The following is a 21523-nucleotide window of genomic DNA, read 5'->3' on the forward strand; positions in this document are numbered from 1 at the left end:
TTCTTAGCTTACTCGTTTCTTTGTTTGTCCATATCAAGACATTGATGGAAAAAATGTAAACATAACTGAGATCTATATCATCCACCACCATGTCGGGTCTAGCATTTGAAGTTACCAAAGATACGTATCGATGTCACACAAAGGCCTATGTCCAATGTCAAGGCCCATATTAATGGCCCACTAAGGTTTGAACCTTTTCTTCTCAATCTCCATAGCCTCTCTGCACCAACCATTAGTGGAGGACGTGGGGAGGGCTGTAGAAGACGTTTCAGCGTTTGATTTCTTCTGGAGAGATCATCCTCAGCGCTCAGGGCGTATCAGCTCATCTACTCAGAGGTGTGATATCCGCGCTGCTATGCCCAACATTGCGCTATTAGCAAACCGGCACGTTTTTCAACAACGCTGAATGCCGTACACAGATTCGCCTTTTGTGGTGCCCTTCAAGCAACACTAGCTTAGGGCTTTTGAAGCCCTAAACCTCACAGGTTCACAGCTCAAATATTAGCTCAAATGATGGCGTAGAACGCCCGTGGGAAGGAAAAAACCAATTGCCTACTGTTTTTTCCATGGAAGCTTGCTCAAGTTTTTTCCATGGAAGCTTTGCTCAAGCTTCCATGGAAGCTTGCTCAAGCTTTGGTTAAAAGTGTCCATAAACACTGATAAGTGTTGATTAACACTAATGAGGCTACTAATCTAGTAGAGGGGAGCCATTCCAAAGTGTTTCTAAACACTAAGAGTGTTCTTAAACACTAATGGTGAATCTAATCACCAATGCAAGTGTCATTAGATGCTAGAAATGTGCTCTTAAGCACTATTTTTAAACACTAATGGTGATCTTAATCACCAAACAAAGTGTTGCTAAACAGTAATGTGGCCTTAACCATCAAAGGAGGAGGTCTTTAACACTAAGGAGACTCTTCTTCATCAACATTGGAGGCCGGGCACACACCATAAGTCCCACATTATAAGTCTTCATCGTCAACCCGCTTCTATGCTTACCTTGGCAATCTTCCAAGGAGACATGGTGCAACCATAAGCCATTGTCTTCATCCCATAAGCCAAAGAGGTTGAAGATTTCTGGTTTTTCATCAACAAACTCAGTTTTTGAGTGGTTTAAAGTTGGGCACATGTACACTAAGTGCTCATCTTTAATGGTTTTGTGTATCACCCTTGAGGCTCTTGTTTGTAAGAGGCATAGGCATGTCATAAGCCATATGCTCTCATTTCCCAAGCCCAAGGCATGTTATTCCGCTACATATTCAACATTTTCATCTTCTAAGATGAGTTGTAAGTTTGAGCATAGCATCACTAAGTGCTCTACCTTGTTGTTTGTCATGTTTTTAAGCATCTCTTGGCATTGTCTTTGTAAGAGGCATAGGCAACATTATGAGCCATGCCCTCACCTTCTTGAGCCAAGAATGATGTACCTTATTCGTTTGAGCATTTAGCTCAACCTTCTTGAGCCATGCCCTCACCTTCTTGAGCCAAGAATGATGTACCTTATTCATTTGAGCATTTAGCTCAACCACTTACTCACTTTCATTAAGCTTGTACCTTCAAACCCTAATGGGTATCATGTAACCAACATGCACAAAAGCTTTTGTTGTAATTATGGAGTAGACATTGCCCTTGACCACTCCATAAGGCAAGTGGTAAGACCCTCCCTTTCCCTTTCCCATATAAATCTACCTCATAACCATTACTCTAAGAAGGAAGGCCCTCATTGCCCATGGAGGAGGTATGGAATGCACAGAAGCATCAAGAATGTTGAAGGAACATATATGTGCAAACCACTTAAGCAAGGGTGGCAGCCTTGTTTTGATCATTGTGTGAGAATGGTCAAGGTGGAAAGCATGTGGAAACAATGGCATGTATGTCCAAAGCATGTCAACTACAAGAAGTCAAGCAGCACAAAGAGTGGGTGCACCATCATTAAGGTGTACATCTTCATCGACATCAAATAAAGACTTAGATGGCATCATTGTATTAGCCTCTAAGGCTCTAGGAACATAGTTGTAAGTCCTAGATAACCACACCACCATGACATCCTTGTACGCCTAATGTTATAAAGGCAACCTATGTCCAATACCACCTATTCCAATTTTCTTTCATAGTTGGTATTGAGGGGGGTATTAAGAGACTAAGGTTATGTAAAAGGGGAAGAGAAGGGTGTGTGTGTGTGAATGGACTTATGGTCACCTATTTAAAGGTGGAGCTAGAAGGCATTTTGTATGAGCAAGAGGCCTAGTTGTATTCATAAACAACTTGATAAACAAGATATTTTCTTGTATTCTTTGAGTGAATCTCCTCCACATATCTCATACACAACAGCCTTTTACGCAGGAAGATTGAATGCCTTGGCAATGTTTTCTGGTGTGACCGGCACTACCTTTCATCCTTCCATCTTGAATGTGTTGTTCTTTGACAACTCTGCTAGCTGCACTTTGGCTTCCAAAATTTTTCTTGCAAGCTCGTCCAGTTCTTTGCTATGAATCCGAATATCCCAACCTTCTGTGGAGCCATTCTTACTGAAATACAGGGTCTAGGATGGTACTACAGGAATCAAACTCCATTGGCTTGCTTACTGCTGCTAGCCATGGCAGGTTCTAGTTTGCTAATTTTGGCAAGAAGAGAGAAATATGGTTGATATCCAGGGGGTGTGAGAAGGTGAAGCAGCGAGGAAGAGCCTGAGATTGATTTGCAAATGATTCAAGGAGAGCAAGGGTGGGAGAGGTTGGTTATGGTAGGGTTCCTTGATTGGGGCTGTGTTTTTGAGATTTTTACACCTACCCATGATGATTTCCACAAAAATGAGGTAGCCACCCATGAATCTCATGATTCTCACGTGTGTGTGCCATATTTTACGTGCCGCATTTACTGCTCTTTGCTCCACATTTTTATACCTTTGCTAGTCATCATGCATCTACTCTTTGCTAGTCATCATGCATCTACTCTTTGCTAGTCATCATGCATCTACTCTTTGTTCGATGTCTCCCATCGGAGTGTTGTGCACGTGTCTTCATCTTGTTACACTGTATAGATGGGGATCTCGACATCATCGTGCACTAGGTTGGTGTGGCTGCCTCTCTGTGTCCTCCATCCTGACGGGTTGGTTGCTACCCTTCGTCAATTATTTCTCTGTAGGGCCAGAGTGAGAATCCATTGACAGGCTTGGGTAGTATTTCCCCACTTAGTGTTTTTCATATTGAATGTGCTTAATTTTTTGGCTATTTGGTATGGACCCATCCATTATATTTTAAGCTTACCCGAGTGTTGTTCGAGCTTTGATTTGAACAACAGCACCTTGGCATCTTCCTGAAATATCTTGTGCTTGCTGTTTCTGACCACCCACTTTTTCCTTCTTTTATGGGTGGCGTATGCTACCCATGCACTATGTAGCCTACTTTCCTCCATTTCCATGAGGTGCTGCATCCACGTTGGTTGACTAATTCCTCCGGGCGGCTGAGTCTTTTGGTCAAGGCTATTCCGAGGCTTGGTATGACATACTCCATTGGAACTACTGCTTCTAAGCCATAGAACAAAGAAAATGGGGTGAATCCAGTGCTTATCTTGTATGCTATTTGGAATGCCCACAGTGCAGAGTGCAGCTTCTCATCCCAATCTGTTCTATTTTGATTTACTATTTTATGAGGATCCGCTTCAAAAATTGATTTGTGGACTCTACTTGACCATTTGCCTGTGGATAGTAAACAATTTTTTTTTGGAGGATCATGTGCTGCTAAGTTAGCTTTTGAATCGCCTCATTGATGATTTGTCCTCCTCCTCAGTCCACTGAGCAGCTCCAGAGGGCATCCAAACCTCTTCTCATGATGTTTTCATATAGGAAGTTGGATATACTGCTATAGTTGAATTGTCTTTGAGAGCTTTTACTTCCACCCATTTAGTGCAATAGTCAGTTGCCACACAAGGATGTATTTGCTACCAATCCTTCTTGAGGGTTTGAATGGTCCCAAAAAATCCATTTCCCATTCTAAAAGGGTTCAAGTGGTAGGAATGGTTGATGGGGCATCTGATTACAACAGTAGCAGGCTGATGGCTTTCCAAGCCATTGACACACATCACATTGCCAAGCATGATCCCATGCATCTTTAAGTATGGTGGACCATCATAAGCCTACTTTTGCTAGACTTTTGTGCCCCGTTGTTTCTCGAGATTAATGTCCTCCTAAGACTCCTTGATGTGCTTCCATGAGGCCAGATGTCTGTTCCTGATCTGGCACACATCTGTGGACCACCTGGTCAATTCCTTGTTTGTACAGGGCTCCTGCAATCTCAAGGTAGTGTCTACTTTGGAGAACCAATTTCTTTCGTTGGTCTCTACTCATGTCAGCGGGGGCAATGTACCTTCTATGATGAGACAAACTTATGCATGTCAAAGTACTAGTTCAGCCACCCCTCCTATGGGCTACTCGCGTATGTCTATTCTACTGAGGAAATCTGTAAGATTCCTCCCCAGCCTCTCAAGAAGTCCAGTATCTTCCCCTGTAATCAAATCCCTCTTCAGAAATATAAAAGATCTTGTTTCTACCTGTTTTGGCCTAGAGAGATAAAATCTTCTAGAGAGAGGTGATTAAGTTTTTAAATATTTTTGGATGGAAAAATATCTCATCTTATTAAAATAAATTCCCCTGAAATAGAAGTTCAAAGAAGGTGCATTAGAAACAAATTATAATCTGTTCAAAAGGCCTTATCCTAAGGGTCCAGATCTTCTGCAAATTTTAAATTAAGGTTCCTATGGACCAATAAGATTAATCCAAATGTAGGGAGGAGATAAATTGAAAAATAAAAGAAAACCCCCCCAAAAATGAGTTAATGTTCACATAAGATGAAGAGTGGACTAAGGACCAAGGAAAATAGCTTTAAAAATAAATTTTTGACACCTCTCAGAGTGGGGATTCCCCCTCATGAAGTAGGCGCCTTTTCCCATCATTACTTTTGAATTTTAAATCAATAAAATTAGATATTTCATCTCTCCTCTCTCCTAATTCAAAACTGGATCCAAAAAATGAACTAAACTGACCCAAAAATGGTCAAAAATTGACCAAATTGATCTAAAAATTTCTAGAATCAGTTTGCTTGGTTAGAAGCTCACTTTTTCCTATAAATAGAAGCCTCGAGGCCCCTTTGTAGAATCTTCATAGTGTTTTATGCACTGTTACTCTACTCCTCCCTAGAGCCAAAAACAGTGAATTTATTGATAATTCATTAGTTTTTGACCATTTCCTCTTCAAAAGAATTGTGGGCCACTCTTGTTGCAAACAAGATTAGATCCCTCAAACCATCAAGCCAAAGGAAAGCTCACAAAAATTCATGTAAGCTAGAAATCCTACTTTTTCTTTATTCCATTTAATGGCTTTCTAATTTTGTTTTCTTTAAAATGAAAAATGATGTTATGCCTTGTTGGAAAGGCTTTCCCCCTCTCTTCATTCTTGAATTCAGCCTTTCTTTACCCTAGATATGTAATCAAATTGTTAGAATTAAACTTTTCATATTGTTTCTCTTTAAAAAGTGGAATTTGATTAGTTTAGAATGCTTTAAACCATTTGGGATAATTTCTAAGTAACTTGAGAATGAAAAAAATTGAAAAATGGTCAGCCATACTACAAAGGAGGTTATGGTAAAATTTTCTTAAATTTTGTGAAATAAGTTTTATCTTTTATTATTCAAAAAGAGTAATCCCCACTGTTTGTGTATTCTAAAAGTGTTATTTTCATTCTATGCATAGAAAATGCATATTAGAAATATTTTTATTATAAAAGTGTTATTTCCATTAGAATTAATTTTTATGCATAGAAAGATGCATATTGGAGAATTTTTTTATTATTATAAAAGTGTTACATTCATCAAAATTGATTTTTATGCATAAATAGATGCATAAAAGAATTTTTTATTATAAAAGTGTTTCTTTTCATCAAAATTAATTTTTATGCATAAATAAAAGCATAAAAGAATTTTTTTATTATAAAAGTGTTACTTTCATCAAAATTGATTTTTATGCATAAATAGATGCATAAAAGAATTTTATTATTATAAAAGTGTTACTTTCATCAAAATTGATTTTTATGCATAAATAGATGCATAAAAGAATTTTTTTTATTATAAAAGTGTTACTTTCATCCAAATTGATTTTTATGCATAAATAGATGCATAAAAGGATTTTCTTTTATATAAAAGTGTTATTTCCATAGAAGTTGGATTTTATGCATAAATAGATGCATACAAAATTTTTATATCAAAATAAGAGTTCTCTTTAATCCTATGTTTAAATCCCATGAATATTGGTAAATGAATAAGTAAATACTCTGTGAGAGAAAATTCTTTGTTTCATATTCTCTAGGATGGTAATGAGAAAACTCAGAAAAACTATCGAGGTCGGAATTTTAGATAAATGATTAATTTATTCCTCATAGGAATTCGTGATTAGTTTTGAATTTAGTTAAGCAAATACTCAATGAATGAAATTCAGTAAAGTAGTAATTGAAATATTACCCTTCGAGAAAGATAGTTCATGGTGGAGAACCTTTCGAGACTCAAACCCTGAATCAGACTATGACCAAGACATAACTCCTTCGTCAGTTTCAAGAAAAGACGACGTGACCAGTTCAAGAAAATTCACTCAAAATCACCCACCAAATCTGAAATCAAGTTAAGAACCTTTGATTCAGATCTGAGGATCAAGGTTATAAAATTCATGAAATTCTGTTGGAATTCATACTTGCGATCTAGAAGTATTGGTGGGATAAGGATTTACGATATACTCATTATATTCAAAAGAAAATAAAAAATGAAAACTTGCATAAAAACCCTATTTTCTTAAAGGACTGTCTTACGCCACAATGCTGGAGGGAGCATTTGGTCTATGTGTGTTTCTAAGGGAAGTTCTCGATTGCAACAACTGGCGGGGAGTGTTCAAAGGATGGCTCACAAGGCAAAAACCTGCCCAGGTCTTGACTAGCCTTGATACGGTGAAAAATGGTGTGCTTTCGATACGATGGGCAAGGTCACACAATTCTGATCTTATACTGTTACTTCCTAAATTTTTGACATTTTTGGCTTTTTGGTTGATCCTCATTAGTCAATTCGCTCTGATACCAACTGTAAGATCCCCGTCCCCACCGGGCAACGGATTCAAGGTGCTAGCAGCGGAAGTAGCACATCTTGCGCGGGGTAGGGTCCCACACTCGAGGCCTCGCCCACAGATATCCGGACAGGTGACTAATTCCTCGGTTCTTCCAAAACCAAACTTGGAAAAAACTTCCCTTGCCCGGAAAGCACAGGCGATTCCTCCAGGATAAAATTTTACTCTAACGTAGTCAAGGTCATTACTGACCAAACTGATCCGACCGAACCTAAAGTCACTTGGTCAGATCAAGGAAGAAACTTGCACTTGGATCATAGAGACCAACGCTTTTTTCCTCATTGAGAGGTATAGCTGTTGATTCTTTTCCATAGAACAATTTTTGTCCGGGATTTACTTCATCTACCAAACTAAACAGAAATTAAGTCTCAATTTATGGATCCATCAGTCAAGCCTAACCCCATCCCAGTCCCATGGGTTAGCCAACCACCCAACCACTGTAGTGATGGGATCCAATTAGGAATTTGGTTAGGTTTTGTTCCAGGTACCAGGGAAAAGAGTTCCCAGGCCCCCTAGCCGGATTTTCAAGCAAATTTAACTCCAGACACACCACTTACACACCCAAGATGAAATTGCCTTTTTCCTAGATTCAAATGTATTTAATTCAGTCATTTAATGAAATCATAGTGTTACTGATCATAAACTTCCAAGTATCCGGTTAAATCTTCATTTCCAATCATTCCTTCATCGGATTATCTATGGCATCATTGGCAACCAGAACGCTCACCACCTGTTCACTCAGGGGCCTTTTCGATAGTTCCTAGCTCATAGTACCCGGCAGATAATCACTTATAAAAATCAAGATGGAATCCTCGTTGAAGATCAGCAAGATCAACCAACAGATCCATATAAGAGAGCTATGGACTCATCATTTGAGGACCAGCAAGGTCAATCAACCAGATCCATACTCGGTTTCAGAAAACAACTCTTACTCCTTGTTCTAATATCTTCCACGACGCACGTGTGGGTATCTTCGATGACCCAGAGCCCGAGCACCGTATGGTCAGCACCCTCTAGGATCCTTCGTAGAGCGCTTCACTCATAGGCCGCTTCCTTGGTCCCATATCCACTGTACTGGAAGCTCACCATTTAAATCGAACTGAGGCTGGTCAAGACCTCGGCCGACCTTGCTACGCGAGACGTCCTACATTGACTCTCCGTCAGTAGTTGTAACTTTATCAGTTAGGTCTCCATGACCTTAATCACAAGACGATCAAAATGCTTTCCCAACATTCTTGACATAAAACAGTCATTTACAAACAAGTCACAAATACAGTTTCTATATTTGAACTCTCCTCTTTCCATATTATCCCTCATCAGTCCACATTACTTATTCCACATTCCATTCATATGTGTACTTATTCTCATCCAATCACATCATTTTCCATCTCATCACCTCAGATTCATTCACATCACATATCATATATTCACATGTCATCATCATACATCCATATCCACATTCCCCATCAACATCCATACATCCACATCTGCATTCATACATACACATCCATATCCACATCCATACATCCATTTACATCTATCTGATTTCTATCACATCTATTTATATAATGTAGGAGAATTCTAATTCTTTGATATAAAGATTCTTTACGCATCTAATTAGCCATAAAGACAACTTTAGTAGGAATAACACTTTTATAAAAATCCTTTTGTGCATCTATTTAGGCATAAGTTCAATCTTAAGGAAAATAACACTTTCGAATTAAAAATAAACCTTTTATGCATTTTACTATGCATAAATTTTATTTTAATGAGAATAACACTTTCAAAATAAAAATAAATCTTTTATGCATTTCACTATGCATAAATTCCATTTTAATGAGAATAACACTTTCAAAATAAAAATAAAACTTTTATGCATCTAACTATGCATAAATTTAATTTCAATGAAAATAATACTTTTGAAATAAAAATAAATCTTTTATGCATCTTTCTATGCATAAAATCAAAATTGATAAGAATAACTCTTTTGAATTAAAAATAAAATTCTTTATGCATCTATTTATGCATAAAATCATAATTGATGAAAATAACTCTTTTGAATTAAAAATAAAATTCTTTATGCATCTATTTATGCATAAAATCAAAATTGATGAAAATAACTCTTTTGAATTAAAAATAAAATTCTTTAAGCATCTATTTATGTATAAAATCAAAATTGATGAGAATAACACTTTTGGATTAAAATAAATTCTTTATGCATCTTTCCATGCATAAATCCAATTTAGTAGGAATTACACTTTTAGAATAAAAGAATTTCTCTTATGCATCTAATTTCTACATAAAATTCATTTATGATGAAAATCACACTTTTAATATAAAAAATTATCTTTTATGCATACAAATCATTTATGATGAAAATCACTCTTTTAATATAAAAGAATTTCTTTTATGCATCTATTTATGCATAAAAATCATTTATGATGAAAATCACACCTTTAATATTAAAAAATATCTTTTATGCATATGTTTATGCATACAAATCATTTATGATGAAAATCACTCTTTTAATATAAAAGAATTTCTTTTATGCATCTATTTATGCATAAAAATTATTCATGATGAAAATCACACTTTTAATATAAAAAATATCTTTTATGCATATGTTTATGCATACAAATCATTTATGATGAAAATTATTCTTTTAATATAAAAGAATTTCTTTTATGCATCCATTTATGCATACAAATCATTTATGATGAAAATCACACTTTTAATATAAAAAAATATCTTTTATGCATACAAATCATTTATGATGAAAATCACTCTTTTAATATAAGAGAATTTCTTTTATGCATCCATTTATGCATAAAAATCATTTATGATGAAAATCACACTTTTAATATAAAAAAATATCTTTTATGCATATGTTTATGCATACAAATCATTTATGATAAAAATCACTCTTTTAATATAAAAGAATTTCTTTTATGCATAAAAATCATTTATGATAAAAATCACACTTTTATAATCAAAATAACAATTTCAATATACTTCCTTCTATGCATGGAATTTAATTCTAAAGAAAGTAACACTTTTTTAATAAAATATTTTTAGTATGCATTTTCTTATACCTAGGATGAAAATTAACACTTTAAGAATACATATATGATGGGAATTACTCTTTTTGAATAAAAAAATAAAACTTATTTTTCACAATTTTAGAAAATTTTGCCATAACCTCCTTTGTATGGCTGACCATTTTGTAATTTTTAATTCTCTAAAATTAATTGAAAGTTCACCAAGAGTATTTAAATCATTCTAATGTAAACATTTTCTACTTATCAAAGTGAAACATTATGAAAAACTTGATTTTATCCATTAATCATTCATCTAGGATAAAGAATGGTTGGATCCACTAAAGAAGAGAGGGGAATGCCTTTTTTCAATGAGGCATAACATCATAATCATTTTAGAGAAGACAAAAATCATAAAAACCATAAAATGAAATAGAAAAGAGAAGAATCTCCAACTTACAAGGAGAATTTGAGATCTTTCCTTTGGCTTGATGGTTTGAGGGATCTACTCTTGTTTGAAACAAGAGTGGCCACTAATCTTTAGAAGAGGGAAGGTCAAAAACTAATGAATTATGAGTAAATTCACAGTTTTTGGTTCTTGGGAGAAGCAGGGTAACAGTGCAAAAAACACTATTAAGCTTCAACAAAGGGGGAGGCTTCTATTTATAGGAAAAAGTGAGCCTCTAACCAAGCAAACTGATTCTATAATTTTCCAGATCAGTTTGGTCAATTTTTGACCATTTTTAGGTCAGTTTAGCTCACTTTTTGGATCTAGTTGAAAGAGGAGAGAGCAGAGATCAAAATATCTCATTATTTGGGAGTTTAAAACTCTCCCCCACATGTGAAATAGGCGCCTCCTTCATGAGGGAAATTCCCCCATACTGAGGTGTCAAAAATGCATCATTTCTTCTTAATATCTCTCTTTTTTAACTAATAACCTTATTCTTAGTCAACTCTTCATCTTATGTGAGTATTTACTCATTTTTGGGGGGATTTTCTTTATTTCTTCCATTTATCTCCTCCACACATTTGGATGAATCTTATTGGCCCATAGGAACCTTAATTTAGAATTTTGAAAAAATCTTGACCCTCAAGATAAGGCCTCTTGAACAGATTATACTTGATTTCTAATGCACCTTCTGAAAATCTTTTTGAACTTCTGTTTCGGTGGAATTTATTTTAATAAGATAAGATATTTTTCCATCCAAAAATATTTAAAAACTGAATTACCACTCTCTAGAAGATTTTCTCTATCTAGGCCAAAACTGGTAGAAACAAGATCTTTTATATTTCTAAAGAGGGATTTGACTATTGGGGAAGATACTGGACATCTTGAGAGGCTGGGGAGGAATCGTACACACTCTCTTGCTTAGTGATCCCTTCTATGTCTCTATATATATCTATCTTCTTACTACTAATACCTCCTTCTTTGCTATCTTGGAAGGACCTTCTTCTTGTCTCTTCCAACTACCTACTATTACACGACTCATTCTGTTAATAGACTGTTACAAAAAAGTACATATGATTACAATGGGCACGCGTGTGCCCTACCATATGTAATTGACTGTTGCTCATCAGCGTGTGTCTTTCAGCTAGTTCTTCAAGTCCCACCAATCAGCTTCTGCCCGGATTCTCATTACCTTCACTCCAAACCATAAAGCACAAGTCCAAATGCAAAGCAAAAAACTTGATCATTATACATGGAATATCATTATTTACACTCGTGACATACACACAAGTAAAATTAATAATATTCCATATATAACGATCAAGTTTTTTACTTTGCATTTGGACTTGTGCTTTATGGTTTGGAGTAAAGGTGTAAGCATCCAACACGAGCTGATTGGTGGGACCTGAAGAACTGGCTAGAAGACACAGGCCAACAGTAAAAGGTCGGCACACCAACAGTTAGGCATAGACGGCAGTGCACATGCACACCCACTGTAATCATATGTACTTTATTTTAACAGTCTATTAACTTTTGGCACAGACAGTACCGCACACGCACACCCATTGTAATCATATGTACTTTACATATGGAATATGTGCTTACCTTCTGAGTATAACCAAGTGATGCACCACTTTTATCATCTTTCATCTTCTCAACAAAAGGTACAAGGTTCGTCCCAAATAATAGGTCATTCTTGGTATTTTCCTACACAATAGAACAAAACAAACATTAGACTTTCATAAAAGGAATATTGTTAATCATAATCACATGCAACATGTGTTGCACCTATCTCATGATCAATGCTCTCCCTCAAAGCCGATGGGCATCACCTCTAAACATGTAAAAGGCCAAGACAGTAAGTTAGCACCTATAAATGAATGCTAACAATAGAAACTCAACACCACAAAAGGACACTTACATGTTTTTCATAGCCCATGTCAATTTTCTTCAATTTTTTTACAAGCAAAGAGGCTTCTCCAATAGATACTTGTCCATTTCCTTTTTAACAAATTGCTCAACATAGTTGTCGTTGGATACATTAGCATTGAACTTTCTTTCTTTGTCAAATAAGTGTGATTTCGTGTGTTGCTGATCTTTTTCTCTCACAAACGTCCCCCGATGACTTGGTCGATCCCTCATCTTTCAAACGGGGATGTGAAGGTAATGCCATGCTCAATTTTCAAGTGCTTCATCATTCTAGCCTATTGACATATCTCTTCGAGCACAGGAGATCAGCATGACATTGTCAAGCTAATCTTTCATCTCAAAAAGAGACCTCAAAATATGGGATGCCTCCCTATAAAGAACAACCATTAAACCATTTCAAAATAATACATGCATAGAACATGAAAAAATAAACCATTTCAAGATATTGTATACAAGAAAGCTAAAAATTTATAATCTCCTTAAACAATCAAAGTGCTTAACTGAGCACCTGCCAATGATGACAATACAAAATCGTCTCGTGGGATGTCCAAAGGAGTGATAGGTGGAGCAAGCTTTCATACAAGTGTATAAGGACTCCTACGAGGAGGTGAAGATGTTTGAATTGAGCGCTTGACAAACCTCCTCAATGATGGCCGCTTGGTCTTAGTTGGCTTCTGTGTTGCCTCAACTCGTGCTCCTCTTCACATTGAAGGTGCCATTGCTATTGAAAGAACATATGCAAGGAAAGCAGTAAAATAGGACATCAAATTTTTGTAACTAAAATAGGCCCCTAGGTAGACTAGGCCCTTAAAACAAACAAGCCAGAAGTATACAACAACACATAAACCAAGTAAACCATGAAAATTAAACCATGAGGTAGAAGTAAACCACTACATTAAACCAGGCCCAAAAGTAAACCACTACATTAAAACAGGCCCACATAGTGATCCACTACACTACGTATGCCGTCAAATTTCTTTATGTAAAATAGGCCCCAAGGTAGACCATTACATTAAGCCAAGGCCACAGTGCATTAAACTGAGACAAGAGTATTAAGGAAATTTCATGTGTTGATTGCAGTGTGGCCCTGGTTTTAATACATATGGACAGGTTTATCTAACATTAAACCATGTCCACACAATGAACCACTACAGGAAACTCGCCCACATAATAAATAAAAACATTAAAATAGGCCCAAACAATAAAAGTATCATAGGCTCCCAAGGTCAACCATGAGCTTGCAATAAATTAAAGCATTAAACCCATTAGCTAAAAGTAAACCACTATATTAAACCAGGCCTAGAAGCCATTAAAGGAGAGAATTGATGAAGGAATGGGCACCAACCTCAGTAGCAATTGAACTCAGGCTCGTGTAGCAGATCAGTTGTAGAGAAAAGCAACTGTATTCGCCTAAAAGCAACTGTAGAGAAAAGCAACCGTATTCACCTAAAAGTACTTGTAGAGAAAAGCAACAGTATTCACTTAAAAAGCAGTTGTAGAGAAAAGCAACCGTATTTGCCTAAAAGAAGTTGTAGAGAAAAGCAACTGTATTCGCCTAAAAGAAGTTGTAGAGAAAAGCAACCATATTCGCCTAAAAGTAGTTATAGAGAAAAGCAATCGATTTTACCTAAAAGCAACCGTATTCGCCCAAAAGAAGTTATAGAGAAAAGAAACCACAGTTGCCTAAAAGAAGTTGTAGAGAAAAGAAACCGTGTTTGCCTAAAAGCAACCATATTTTCCTAAAAGCAATTGTATTTCCCTAAAAGCAACCGTATTTGCCTAAAAGCAACCATATTTGCCTAAAAGAGAAAAATAGTTGTAGAGAAAAGTAACCGTAGTTGCCAAAAAGAGATTCACACCTAGTTTTACTTGGTGCATAGGGGAAGAGGAGATGGACTCGTGCACAGGAAGAAATCAATTCAAACTTGAGTTTCAAACTCGGGTTTCATCCACGCGTGTGAGGTGACCCGTTATGTCCATCCGCATGTGTGAGGCGACCAATCGCCCGCTTGGTCGAGCTTTCTTGCTAAAATTAGAAATTTGGGCTTGGTTTACTTGTGTGGCCGAGTTTATATGGTTTACCCCAAGTAAACCCAGACTGGACCCCGATATCCATGTGGAGCACCCAGATGACATCCACTTTTGTGTTGATCTTGTGTCATTGATCCAAACTCTTTGGGGCCTTAAAGACCCTGTGGGAGATAGTCTTAAGGCTTGGGCCTCTAGTTTGCCATGCCACCAGAGGCCGGCATATGAACCACCTATAATGCATACAAGATCTTTTTTGTGACTATGCATACAAGAAAATACACCAATTGGTATACAAGTGAAATGATAATTAGAGTGGAAATAAAATAAAGCAACCTTTTAAACAATAATTAACATCATGTGTCATGGCACCAAAGTGTTTGTGCTTCTTTATGAGGTCGGAATGCTAATACAGTGTTTTAAAGGTCTAGCACTAGCTATTAAGCTAAACAAAGAATAGTTAGATGTGATTGCTAATGTGGAGGTAGCACATGAAAGCACTTAGAGGAAATGGTCCATGAGAGTGGAGACTTTTGAGATGTTGGCTAATGAGGGGGCATGAAAAAACCAATTGGTAGTGGCAAGTGGGGTCCGAGACCACTAAAAAAACTAACAATAGGGGGTAAGAATAGGGGGGTAGTGCTCAAAGTAGATTAAAGCTTGGTATATCTACATGATGGCTCCATTAATGGTGTTGCTCGTGTGCCTTGTTCTATGGCCATGCCCCTACTTGCATATAGTAAAAAATAAATAGTGTATCTCTTATGTCATCATGGTTTTGTAATAAATATTTTTTTGTTGTTTGATCCTCAACATATATCCATTCAACACATTATTGAATGCATTACTACTCGTCATTAAAGTCATTGCTTCTCTATCTTCATCACTATTTTTATTATTACTAGTGACTTTACTGATACTTAGCACGTACATAATTTTTAGCTTAGCTTGATATTTTTCAAATTTCTAGAGTAATAAAAGCCTACCTCTCCTCGAACCTCCAAATTCTTGTCATGTGGCAGTTTTGTGAAACTCTTCCTTTATATAATATAGAGAAACGGAACTAAAATAAAGGGTGTAAGCTATTATCATCGTTACATATGTAATTTTCAATGTTACTAGCATATTGTCATGGATATCACATGCCTATCCAAGTTCACATGAGAAAGGGCAAGATTTAGTCAAGATCTTCATGTAGTATGTCTAATCCTAAAACTTATATAAAACGCAATAAGGTGGCATAACTGGCACACTTTACAAAACCATTGAGGACCAAGGCTTGAACAATAAAGGGGAGACTAACATACTCCATTGCCACATTTTATGATTCAGAGAGACAAAGACAATTCAAGTTTTATTTAGATATGATCTTTTTGCTTGTCAAAAACACCAACATCAATAGAACCAACTACAAAAACCATTGGCAATAGAGCAAAATATGGCCAAAAGGTGAACTAGGAAGTGGTAGTGGCTAAAAACATGTAGCAGAGCAAGCTCAAAAGCTACAACTATCTAGGTCACACAAAGATGGCAGGACATTTGAAAGTCTTGGCACAACTTGGTGACTTGGAGAAGGATAGCTCCGCCTAGCAAACCAGGAAAGTGTGCAAAAGCAAAAGGAAGAAGCAATGAGGAAGAGACTAGAGGAAGAGTATCAAAGATAGAAGATCGAAGAAGAAGCGTCTAGGAGGAGACTAAAGGAGGAGTCTCAGAGGGAGAGGCAAGAAAAAGAAGTAGCCAGAAAGAGACAAGTGGAGGAAGCTGACAGGTAAAAATTGGCTGCAGCAGAGGCATAACAAAAACTCCTTGCAGCCAAATCTAAAACAAGGCTAGCTAAAGAGGTAGAACAAAATGCCTTGCAGCTAAACCTACAACCAAGGACAGAGCAGACACTCCCAACCCACAAGCTGCAAAACACAAGAAGAAACCTCCAAAGAAGACTCCCTTAAAAGGAAGTTTGAATGGTCTCACCACATTACCACTTTTAAACAAAAGAAGCAAAAGGGGACCCAGGCAACCAAGGAGTAGAAAAGGCAGCAACTTGAGGATATAGGAAAGCAACTAGTGAAAAATGGACTATCCCCAAGCAATGAGCAAGTGGAAGAAGAAGCGACACAAGGGGGAAGCCACAAAACATTAGCCACATTGGGTGATAGGTTGAGCAAAATGAGGCAAACAACTGATTCAGTAGCACAAAGCATTCTCATAGCATTGGAAAACATTGCAAATTGTGTCATGGACAAGCTGAAGAATGAAGAAAGACTTGCCAAGATAGATCAAGTAGAAACACGTGTAGCTACTAGCCACCCAAGCCCAACAACATAATCAACAAGCAGTTGTGCAGAACTTGCTCTGGTAGCATAGCAAGACACCAACGCAAATCTTGAGGATGAAGCAACAACTCTGTAGAGGAAGGGAGATGAGTTAGAGATGGTGGTCGCTAAACTCCAGACAACCAATCAAGATATCCAAAGCAAGTTACAACAAGAAGAGCAGGCAGCTCAGGTAGCAATAGAAAAAGTAGCCTGCATTGTGGACCACGCTACTCAAATGATCCACAATGTGGAGCTAGCAGCAGGAAAAGACTACAAGGAGCTACTCTTTCTGAAAGGGAAGCTCCAAATACGAGAGTCCATGGAGGCTGAAGAAAAGCTCCCTATAGTCTAGATGCTTGTGGAGCTCATGAAGAAGTGGAGAGAGGAACTGACGGCATCACGAAAAGCATGCCGGGAGGACAATCTGCAACTATTGGAAGAATACATGATATTTGTAACTCTTGCATGCCATTTGTGAGATCCCACTGCCCCCTCTGCGTACCGGAAGTAGCTTCCTCTTGCACGGGGCAAGGTTTCTCACTCGGGGCCTTGCCCACGAATGTCCGGGCTTGAGACTAAGCTGGTGGTCATTCCGAAAATCGAAACTGGGAAAATTTCCCATACTCGAAAAGCGGGGACGATTCCACCATTTTGAATTTCTTAACGAATTTTTTTAACGAGGTCAAGATACCGAACTAACCTTCATTCTATCTGAATAAACCAGATAGAAGGGAAACTATTACAGACTTTACTTGAAGGGATCAACGCTTTTTTCCTAATTGAATCAGTCTCACAGTCGTTGATCTATTCATTTGAGAAGTCTTCAGGTTATTATTTAACTATTCGAGTTCTAAGCATAATCTTATTAATCAATTTTATTATTAAAACTCTACTGATTCCAGCCTACCCCATCTGGCCCATGGGTTAGCCACCGCCCAACCACTGGAATAGTAGAACCAGACAAGTTCTCACCCACCCATAATTGAAAGCCTTTCTCAACTTTTGTTTTAGAATACAGATACTCACACACTCCTCTTTAAACTTTAATTTATAAAACAATCCATTGACAAACAATTACTGGGTACAGATGTCACAACTCAAAATTTCCATTCAATCCTTGTTTCTCACAAAACAGTATCGCTTTGGACTCTCCGTTGAGACCAGTAGGTCAGCAACTAGATCCAGTAAACAGATTACAATAAGTTTCTTATCATCATACATATATATCTTCCACAACATACGCATGGGTGTCCTCGGCACCACAAGCCCGTGCATCGCTTGGTCAGAACCCTCCAGGATCCTCCTTAGGTGTCCTGGCAGTTCACTTAGGGACCGCTTCGTCCGCCCTCATCCATCGTACCACAAGCACACCATTTTCACCATAATACCGAGGTTGGTCAAGACCTAGGCAGGTTTGCCGCGTGAGCCGTCCTTTGAACACTACCCGCCAGCAGCTGTTGCAACCAAACTTCCCTTAGAATACACATATACCAAATGCTCCCTCCAGCATTCTAGCGTAAGACAGTCCTTTAAGAAAACAGGGTTTCTATGCAAGTTTTCAATTTTGATTTTCTTTTGAATACAATGAGTATATCTTAATTCTGTATCCCAAGACTTCTAGATCACAGGTCTGGATTCCCAAACAGAATTCCTCGAATTCAGTAATCTTGATCCTCAAATCAAAATCAAAGTTCTCAACTTAGTTTCAGATTCGGTGGGTGATTCGAGTGCAGATTACTGAACTGGTCACATCATCATTTCTTGAAACTGATGAAGGAGTTACGTCTTGGTCATAGTCTCATTCAGGGTTTGAGTCTGGAAAGGTTCTCCCTGAATTATCTTTCTCGAAGAGGTAATATTTCAATTACTACTTTACTGAATTCAAAACTAAACACGAATTCCTATGAGGAATAAATTAGTCATTTATCTAAAATTTCGACTTCGATAGTTTTTCTGAATTTTCTCATTACCATCCTAGAGAATATAAAATGGTATAATTTTCCTTTACTGAGTATTTACTTATTCATTTTTCCAATATTCATGGGATTTAAACATAGGATTAAAGTGAACTCTTATTTTGATAAAAAAAATTCTTTTATGCATCATTTTATGCATAAAAATCAATATTGGTGAAAGTAACACTTTTGTAATAAAAAAAATTCTTTTATACATCATTTTATGCATAAAAATCAATATTAGTGAAAGTAACACTTTTACAATTAAAAAAATTTCTTTTATGCATAAAATGATGCATAAAAGATTTTTTTAAATTACAAAAGTGTTGCTTTCACCAATATTGATTTTTATGCATAAAATAATGCATAAAAGATTTTTTTAAATCAAAATAAGAGTTCACTTTAATCCTATGTTTAAATCCCATGAATATTGAAAAAATGAATAAGTAAATACTCAGTGAAGAAAAATTATACCATTTTATATTCTCTTGGATAGTAATGAGAAAATTCAGAAAAACTATCGAGGTCGGAATTTTAGATAAATGACTAATTTATTCCTCATAGGAATTCGTGTTTAGTTTTGAATTCAGTAAAGTAGTAATTGAAATATTACCTTTGAGAAAGATAGTTCAGGGAGAACCTTTCCAGACTCAAACCCTGAATAAGACTATGACCAAGACGTAACTCCTTCGTCAGTTTCAAGAAATGACGATGTGACTAGTTCAGTAATCTACACTCAAATCACCCACCGAATCTGAAACTAAGTTGAGACCTTTGATTTTGATCTGAGGATCAAGATTACTGAATTCGAGGAATTCTGTTTGGGAATCCAGACGTGTGATCTAGAAGTCTTGGGATACAGAATTAAGATATACTCACTGTATTAAAAAAAAATCAAAATTAAAAACTTGCATAGAAACCCTGTTTTGCTTAAAGGACTATCTTATGCCAGAATGCTAGAGGGAGTATTTGGTATATGTGTGTTCTAAGGGAAGTTCGGTTGCAACAGCTGGCGGGGAGTGTTCAAAGGACGGCTCACGTGGCAAAGCCTACGCAGGTCTTGACCAGCCTTGGTATTATTAAAATGGTGCACTTCCGGTACGATGGATGAGGGCCGACGAAGCGGTCCCTAAGTGAACTGCCAGGACACCTAAGGAGGATCCTGGAGGGTTCTAACTAGGCGATGCACAGGCTCGCAGTGCCGAGGACACCCATGCATATGTCGTGGAACATATATATGTATGATGATGAGAAACTTATTGTAATCTGTTACTAGATCTCGTTGCTGACCTGTTGGTCTCAATGGAGAGTCCAGAGTGATATTGTTTTGTGAGAAACAAGGATTGAATGGAAATTTTGAGTTGTGACATCTGTACCTAGTAATTGTTTGTCAATGGATTGTTTTATAAATTAAAGTTTAAAGAGGAGTGTGTGAGTATCTGTATTCTAAAGCAAAAGTTAAGAGAGGCTTTCAATTATGGGTGGGTGAGTACTTGTCTAGTTCTACTATTCCAGTGGTTGGGCGGTGGCTAACCCATGGGCCGGATGGGGTTAGGTTGGAATCAGTAGAGTTTTAATAGTTAAATTGATTAATAGGATTACGCTTAGAACTGGAATAGTTAAATTATAACCTGAAGACTTCTCAAATGAATAGATCAACGGCTGTGCCTGATTCAATTATGAAAAAAGCGTTGATCCCTTCAAGTTAAGTCTGTAATAGTTTCCCTTCTATCTGGTTTATTCAGATGAAGGTTAGTTTAGTATCTTGACCTCGTTAGAAAAAATCGTTAAGAAATTCAAAATGGTGGAATCGTCCTCGCTTTCCGGGTATGGAAAATTTTCCCGGTTTTGGTTTTTGGAATGACCACCAGCTTAGTCTTGTGCCTGGACATTCGTGGGCAAGGCCTCGAGTGAGAAACCCTGCCCCGCGTAAGAGGAAGCTACTTCCGCTGCTACCATCCGGGAATCCACCACAGTGCGTAGAGGGGGCAGTGGGATCTCACAGTTGGTATCAGAGCGATGTTATAATCTACATAACAGTAATAGAAATTGCTTAAGAATTTTAAAGTAAATCTGAAAAAAAATGTTGTTGGCTTGTTAATATTATGTTGAAGGAACTTCAAAAATTGAAAACTCATAAATTGAATTGGAAATTTATAGATGGATACCCCGAATCTATCTGGCATTCCTAAACTCTCCAAGAGTCAGGATATGATAGCCTTTACATTCGACCACCTCATCAACTCTGCTATGACCCGAGTAAGCAGAGTGAGACTTGCACGTCATTTTGAGTCTTTACTTTCCTAATCCTCTTGAGCGACGTCGGTATATGTGCTTCTGTGGTGGAGGATGATGTATTAATGTCAGTACCAGTTAGCGTCAGAGGCTCAGGCAGAATATTTCCTTAGCCATGATTCTGATAAGGCTAGGGCTAGGGCTTGTTCAGCATGTGCAACTCTTTGATCATTCACCCAGGAACTTCAAAACTTCATGTCGAGTTTTTAGGCTTCTTAACCGCTTTATCCCTAGAGATAGAATTACAACACCTCTTTTGTAATGAATCATGTGTACCATGGCATGTCTCCTTTGCAATTTCGCTTCTTTATGCGAATACGATTGAGGTAGTGATTTTGGGAGCCGTGATGCTCTATGTAT

At 37.2% G+C, this 21523-nt stretch overlaps 1 long non-coding RNA gene across 1 annotated transcript; it reads right to left on the reverse strand.

The window, feature by feature from the left end:
• Positions 1 to 12267: 12267 nt before the first annotated feature.
• On the reverse strand, positions 12268 to 12642 carry LOC147624383 (uncharacterized). Its single transcript, XR_015269049.1, has 3 exons — positions 12563 to 12642; positions 12430 to 12475; positions 12268 to 12348 (listed from the first exon to the last, which is right to left on the reverse strand). It is a non-coding gene; the product is annotated as an uncharacterized LOC147624383 (long non-coding RNA).
• Between the last annotated feature and the right edge of the window lie 8881 nt (positions 12643 to 21523).

The sequence above is a fragment of the Cibotium barometz genome, chromosome 25 (assembly GCF_041138505.1).
Source record: "Cibotium barometz isolate CiBa-2024 chromosome 25, ASM4113850v1, whole genome shotgun sequence".
NCBI lineage: Eukaryota > Viridiplantae > Streptophyta > Polypodiopsida > Cyatheales > Cibotiaceae > Cibotium > Cibotium barometz.